Source organism: Ruditapes philippinarum, unplaced genomic scaffold (genome assembly GCF_026571515.1).
Source record: "Ruditapes philippinarum isolate M1 unplaced genomic scaffold, ASM2657151v2 ctg6661_1_1_1_1, whole genome shotgun sequence".
Lineage (NCBI taxonomy): Eukaryota > Metazoa > Mollusca > Bivalvia > Venerida > Veneridae > Ruditapes > Ruditapes philippinarum.
In genome coordinates, this window is record NW_026855106.1 from 72,448 (window position 1) to 81,204 (window position 8,757).

Here is an 8,757-nt window from a genome sequence, read left to right on the forward strand (position 1 = left end):
CAGTTCATTAACAAAAGTAGGGGATTTTGAAACTGCCGAATGTAATGCAAGTCTTAAAACAACGACTTCCTTATCTAAAATTTGAATTAAATACGTAAAAATGTAATAAGTCTAAAATTGTAATCCATATGTATGTTGATGTGATGCGTATTTATTTATTTGTCATATCATTAGTACTAGTGATAATACTAATGATAATTACAATAACAACAACAACAACAGTAATAATTATTTCTAAATAATGATAATAAATGTGATGGTAGAGGTGGTGGTGATGATGATGATTATTAAATTAATAATGATGATTATTGTCATGAAAATGATGATTATGTTAATGGCGATGATGATATTGATGATGATGATGATGATGATGATGATGATGATGATGATGATGACGACGACAATGATGATATTGATGATGAAGATGATGATGAAAAATAACTGCACACCGACATATTACTGAATTACGGAAGTTTTCAGCATAAATAACATCAAGGAATTCGAGTCACTTGATATGCCGTAGCTATGTAAATAGTTTTTACCTGAAATATAAGACACATTTTAAAAAGAGCGATTGCTGTTTCGTCCATAAAATTTCGCTAATAAACACGCGATCATTATAGTCTCTAAATAGCCAAATTATGTTCAAAATTTTGTAAAAGTGTCCCTGGTTTATAGAAAAGACGACACGAGCGACTACTAGTAGCTATTAAAATCGTCCTTTAGCGGCGGTAATTATCGCGTGTTACTAGCGAAATTTTGTGGACAAAATAGAAAACCGTACTATTCTTGCATAAAATATACGTCTGCTTCGGTAATTTGTATTGCAAGTAAAGAATACGGGTTCACCATTTATGCACGTGCTAATGCAATGCCATTTGAAAATAAGGAACTACCGAGGCGGTCATTGCAATAAGCTTGTTTACATTGTACCAAAGACGTGATTTAATCCGTTATTGCATGTTTCTTCCCCAGTGATGTATACCTTCATGCGCACCTTTATTTCAAGCAAGAATTATGTTAAAATGCTGTAAAATCAATGATAAAAAATCTTCATAAGAAAATGAGTCGCGTCACGACAAAACCAACATAGTGCGTTTGCGACCAGCTTGGATCCAGACCAGCCTGCGCATCCGTGCTGTTCGCTTACCAACCCTTTTACAAGTAGAGAAACTGATAGCGAACAGCAAGGATCCTGATCAGACAAATCTTATTTCTTCGTATTATAAAGACAATTTTTTTTCATTTCATATCAAATAGTTAAAATCTTTTTTTTACAGCAAAGAAAATATGTAAGGAAAATCCAGTTCATTTACCCTTAGCATTCTTGTAAAATTGTCGTCTTCTAAGGTTGTCGACTGCTTTTATATTTTTTACTATTTTCTTCAAATTTAAAAAATAAATGGCAACTGTGAACCAGTCTGGTGCCTGACTAGATGCCAAGGTTTACGGTTTCTTGTCTGATATTGTTTGATTTGTAGCAACGGTCAAAGCAAACAACGGGTTAAGTAAATGACAGATCCAAGTTTAAATCTGCATAATGTGGTGCTAGGGTCTAAGCCCGCCAACGGGTATAAAAGGGACACCTTTAAAGTGAGATTAATGTCTCAAATGATCACTTTGGCCAATCGACTAATGACTGAAACACATATCCCCCAACGACAGACCAAAACCACAGTCCAGTATGCTGAACTTCGTTGTGACAGAGAGCTTAGAGAGTGTCACATTAGCTTCTATCGCGCAGCACTTGTGACCGAAATAACAAGAAGTGTTATCTGGGATGTTCATTACGACGCTCTAGGAATTTGTGTAAATATGTTAGAACAGACAAAAAAGGCAATTTATCTTGTTTTCTGACAATCTCCTGCAGACTACCTACCGGAAAACTTGTTATGAATTAAAAGCCTACTAAGGAAGCATTTAAAAATAAATAAATGTTAAAAAGTATAAGGTCAATCTTTAGAGCCGCACAGGAACATGAACATTTGTAATAAACAAAGTCCGACTTGTTGTCATGGATAAAAACACAAATAAAAAGCATTTTTTCTGATACATTTTACTTATATCCTATGAAATATACATGTTAAGTAAACATAGTAAATACAAATGTACACGATAGCATTAAATCTTTTAGAAGGCAAAATAAATGCACTACAATGAAGAATTTTGTGGCAAAATCAGCAATTGCGTCACATAATTACAACTGACGCGTTAAAAGTGAAATACTTAAATACCATGCTGAAAAATTAAGACACTAGCTCGTTTAAATATATAGCTTATTGGAATTTTGCTGAACGCGTTGGGAAATGTCGTATGTTAAATGTTCAGTATTTTTCAATTTCCTTAGATTTTGAATTAAATGTTTGAATAATCAAAAGAGTAAAACGAGTTTACTGTAAAATCTAGAAAGCTCCGGACGCTAAGTAAGTATAAACAGGCCAGCTTCCCTTTTATCAGATTTCTTATCCTTTGAAAAAAAATCAGTATTTTTATTTTATATTTAAACAATAAAATTGTTACTCATTTTTTACTTTATTTCTTATATGTTCATTAAGCAACAGTTTTCAGTATATATTATAAACTTTGATACCTTGTTTATTACGTGAAACACGACGAAATTAAATCAGGAAGTAAAGTTTTAAATGCTATCATTTCTGTTATTTCACACAAAGAAAAAACCCCACTTCATATCAAATAACATACCGTTCAAAAGAACATACAATCATTAAATTACGTTTAAATTTGAATCTTAAAACCTTTTTTCAACAATTGTTAATTGTATCATGGATCAGGTATGGTGTTATATCCATTCAAAATCACAGCTCTCTGTCTATTCTGTTAAACAATATATTAAAAAACATATGTTATAAGTATTTCTTCACTAAACAGTCACAAATTTGTGTTTAATTTCCTATTTGACACATATTTTTTTATTTAAATCATAGTCTACCCATTCCTGAACCAAGAACAAAGAGATTTTAAACGTATCAATTAATATTTCATGTATAGTAAGTAAGATTTTAAGTTTTCACCATAATGATCAGATCTCAAAATTTTATAGTCATACTTAATCATTTATTCTAATGTGAAGGGCATATATTATAATAAATCAAGTCCAGATAAAGTTGGTAGTATAATTTTTAACAGCATAAATGATAACGATCATAATGATGATAGTGCTGGTGGTAGCAATGATGATGATGATGATGATGAGATTTTTATTTAAAGTGATGGTAGTAATAATGATTATAGCAGCAATGATTACAGTAGTGATTATAATGATGATAGTAGTAATAATAATGATGTTGGTAATGATGGTGGTAGCGATGATTGTAGTAATAATAATAAAAATTGTATTGTAGTCCAAGAAATTTGTGAAAAAATTGTGCACCTTCTGTGAAAAGCATGAAACTTGGCATGGTGTCAAGGAATGGTATTTCAAGTTATTTCAGCCTGGGATCCACTTTTTAAAAATCCAAGATGGCCGCCAAAATCCAAGATGGCCGCCAAAATTTAAAATGTACACAGGGCATGTCAAAATGAAGTTATTTATGACTAGAAAAATGATATAAATTGACATTGTAGGTCAAAAATAGTAATTTCTTGGAAAAATGCTTAAGTAGCATTGGTAGAAAATTCAATATGGCTTCAAAATCCAATATGGCTGCCATTAAATGATGATATTTTGACAAATTTCTATAATAAAGGTAATTTGTATCATCAGAACTTTTAATACATGTAATACATGCAACAAACTAAAAAAGTGGTATTCCTGCATAAAACTGCATATACAGATGTACATTTACAGAGAAATAAACTTGCATTTATCGATAAAACCATGCGAGCACATTATTTAGCTTGATATTTCAAAGAATAGGGAGCAAGTGATATTGTACACCAATTTAGGCGTCTGTTTTACAAGTTTTTTATGACTTCATGATGGAATACGTTTAACCCTAATACTTTTATTTGCTAGCATAATAGAAGGTCACCGCTAAAGGTCAATAACTCTATCATGGATTTTGACAGAATTATGTCCCTTTTAAATATAGAGAATTCTTCATACTCTAGGTTCTTATTTAGCTATAAAGTACCGAGAACAGTCTAACACTTTCTGATGTCCTACCAATAGCTCTTGTCAATGTGCATGATTCTGATACCATGCAAAGCCGCTGATTTTAATAATGATCCCCAGTTACCTTATTATCAAAACATAACACACAAAAATTATAGTTAAAATCAATACAAAACTAGCTTCTTTATGCGGAAAACAACATATCGTATAATCACCGAAACACCGAAACAGAATGACTTAATACATATTTTGTGCATCAACATCTACAGAAATTGAAACCTGAGCCCATAGAATGAGGGCTCAGAATGCGTCTTCACGCTTCTGTAGATGTTAATGCATGAAAAGTGTGAAATAATCCTTGTATTGTATTGTATATATTAGTGCACACAATTCCTTAGCTTATTTGAACCAAATGTTCAGGATGATTTTTACTAGTTTGTGTCGGAGACGTAAGGGTTTCTTCTCCTGTCAATTTTTTTTAATAAATTTAGTTTGCATCATGCTTGTGATCGTCTTACTGCAGCTGTGAGTTCTTTTTCATTAGTAATTTAAGCAGCATATATTTTGTGTCATAGATAACGGAATCAGACTCTTATTATGTCATTAGTCATTATTTTGGCAAGGTCTTGTGAATAAACAAGAAAAACAGAATGATATTGAACAAAATATCTTGGGTTTTTCTGTAATGAAACTTAAGTGTTTGACATTATTAAGATTAGTAATTCGTGACTATATGAGATCAAGTTTAGACTTTTGCAGCTCTTTCTATTTGATAATTTTGATATGAGATTCCAATTGTAAGATTGAGATACTAAGTTACTGACTTACTGCGAATTTCGGGGCTGCATTTCAGGGGCAACGCTCTTAAATTTCTTGTTAATTTCTCCCTTTTATATTTTAAAGCAAGCCTACATAATCATATGTTTTTTCTATTATTACAGTATAATAGTTGATTTATAATCTCAGTTGTTTGTTGTTGTTGTTTTTTTTGTATTTCAAAAACAATGGAAACTCTTCACAAATTATAAATTGTTTACTTAGATTAAATAATTTCTGTTTGGTTTCCACAACTGTCATAAAAGGACTGTACACAAGAACTAGTGAAATCATGTCGCATTTAGCTTAATTCATGAGGTTGCCATTTCTTCAGCATTTTTTTATTTTATTTTTTATTTACTCCTAGAATCACAATAACAATGAACAATTGACCTTTAACTTGACAGACGTTCAGTACTAGATCAATAGGTGTTAATTATAGATAATTGACTAAAGTTTTCTTGTTTATACTGATAAGTATTAGTTGATAACACTTTAAACATTACCTTGCTTAATTAAGTCAGTATAAAAGCAACCTGATGTACAACTGTTGAAATATCATTATTTCTAACAATTTCAGCCTAGTATCCACAATTTTTTTAAAGAACTGGTCACTTTTGACTCTGAACACAAACTACTTCATGTGTCCTTGGGTTACGTTTAACTTTATATTCTTATCAAGATACAAATTACAGAGTCTAGAATTCTCTGAAATTATTATAAATTGTTTTCTTTTTAGGGAAAATTACATAGCTGTTGGTAAAAATATACAACAATTTCTATACTATTCCTTTAGCACTTGCACAATGACCCAATAGGAGGTCAGCTACATATTATATCATTGGAATAAGGCTCAGCTTAGTTGGATTGCAAGTTCTTTGAACTTGAAATTACTTAAAATTAGCAAAGAGATTTTTATGAACGGGCAGATAATGAAATTATGAGATAGTTTAACTTCCATTTTTTATTTTAAATATTCTTTTGAGTTTTCGTAAATCAAGTAAAAATAAATCTGAGCAATTTAATTATGAGCACGTTTCACTATGGATTGGTTGCTTTAAAACAGTTTCATAACTAAATGGGTTTTTGTCACAAAAACATATGTCTCCCAAAATTATGCATGGTCACTCATGTGAAGTTTCATTGAAATCCCACCAGTAACTTGACCTGTGAAAGCCTGACAATATTTTTTTATTTATAGCTCCGAAGACCATTTTGTGCAGCGAAGCGAAATATGCTGGTGATGTGTATGCACAACTAGGGATATTTCTGCTCTCTCATGTAAAGTTTGGTTGATATTCAACCAGTAATTTGACCAGTGAAGGCCGGGCAAGATATTTCTGCTTTTAGCTCTGGCGGCCATGTTGTGCAGCAAAGCGGAATGTGACAGTGATGTCCACAACTTTGGATGGTACTGGTTAGGGGGCCTCCATGGCCGTGTGGTTAAAGTCGCTGACTTGAGATCACCGCTGTAGGTTCGATCCACACTCGGGTCGAAATCTTTCATGTGAGGAAGCCATCCAGCTGGCTTACGGAATGTCGGTGGTTCTACCCAGGTGCCCGCTCGTGCCTGAAATAATGCCCGGTTTCCTCCACCAATAAAGCTGGAAAAAAATCGACGAAAAATCTCGGCGGGACGCGCTTGGATGGCCCGATTTGAGTGTACGGTCGCCCATATGGGCTTTCCGGCGGCGACCTTAAATAAACGCATCAAAAAAAAGAAAAAAAAGGTACTGATTATTCCTGTTAAGCTAAGTTGAAATACCACCTGTAGTTTGACCTGTGAAAGATGGACAAGCTTAATGCGGACAAACGGACAGACAGACAGACGGCGAAGGCAAATACAATACGGCTCCCAAAAATTTTCTTCATGCTGGTATGGTTAAAAAACATGAAATATAATGTTTTTGTGCTATTTTATACTAAATTGAAAATGATTACAGCTGGTAAGCTAACATATTCTGAAAAATTCAACATGGTGGCCATCTTGGATTTCGGCAAGCATGTTGGATATGCAAAACCTAGATCCAAGGCGTGAATATAAATAAATATGCAATACCATAATTTTAAAATGATCTTATTTTATACTGTTCTGTAATGACGACAACAGATGAAAACTATTACATTCTGAAAATTTTAATATGGCGGCCATCTTGGATTTTGGCAGCCATCTTGGATTTGCACAACCTGGATCCGAGGCTTGAATATATAAATGTGTAATATAATAAAGTGGTGCTATTTCATACTGACCTGTAAAGAATACAGCTAAAAAACTTTAATATTTTGAAAAATTAAAATAAATGGCGGCCATCTTGGATTTTGGCGGCCATTTTGGATTTGCACAACCTGGATCAGAGGCCTCAATATAAATTAATCTGTAATATAATGAACTGATGCTTTTTTATACTATTCTAGGTATGACTAAAGCTGAAATACCCAAATATTCTTTAAATTTTTATATATAGCGGCCATCTTGGATTTTGGCGGCCATATTGGATTTTTGAAAAGTGGATCCCAGGCTAAAATGAATTGAAATACTATTTCCTGCCACCATGCCAAGTTTCATGCTTTTCACAAGAGGTGCACAATTCACCCTATTTTATGCACGGATTTCTTGGACTATTGTTTATGTTTGCAATAATGATGATAATCATGATGATAATGATGATAGTTTATATGATGATAGTAGTAATGATAATGATAAATGTGATGATTATAATGATGATGATAGTACTTATGATGATGATAATAAAATTGATGGTAGAAGTAATGATGATCGTAGTGATGATAATGATAGTTTTTATTATGATTGTAGTGATGATGATGATAGTGATGATGATGTTAGTGATGATGATGATTATACTAGTGATGATAGTAGTGATGATGATTGTAGTGATAATGATAATATTGATGATTATGGTAGTTATGATGATGATAGTAAATATGATAAAAGTAGTGATGAATATGATGGTAGTAGTAATGATGATGATAATAACAATGATGATTAGGGTAGAAGTTATGATGATGATGATGATTCTGATTATGATGAAAGTTGAGATGATAATGGTAGTGATGATGATAATGATGATAGTAGTGATGATGAAAGTGGTGATAATGATGGAAGATATTATGATGGTAGTGAATATGGTTATAGTAGAAAAAGATTGATGATAGAAGTGTAATGTAGTATGGATGATTTAAGTAGTGATGATGATAGAAGTGATGATTATTTTAATGGTGCTGATGGTTGTAATAATGATGATGATGATGATGATGGAAGTGTTGATGATGATGGAAGTAATGATGATGTTGGTAGTTATGAAGATTGGTAATCATGATGATTTTAGTGATGATAGTAGTGGTGATAATGATAGAAATGATAATGAATGTAGTGATGATATTTATGATGATGATAGAAGTGATGATTCCAGATACTTTCTATCATAGCAGTGATGTTGCATATCAACATATAATTTTGTTTGTTTGTAGAAATAAACGAATGTGATAGTTGTCCATGGAACTTGTCATGATAATGACCATTTGTGTAACAATCCCTCAATAAATAATAACTAAATGGTCCCTATACACATTTTCATTTGAACCTTTATGTGGCCTTGACCTTAGCCACAGGGACCTGAATTTTGCGCAATATACTCTACCTTAAAATGGTGAACATATAAGTAAATCCCTCTATGCATGTAGAAGTTTTGCACCTGACAAGCGTTTTTTCAATGACCTCTATGTGTGACCTTGACCTTTGACCTACAGACCAGGTTTATGCTGGAAACACTGGTTATCACAGTGGTAAACATTTCTATGACGTTTCATTAAATTATCTCCAGGCGTGTAGGATATATGCTCCAGAA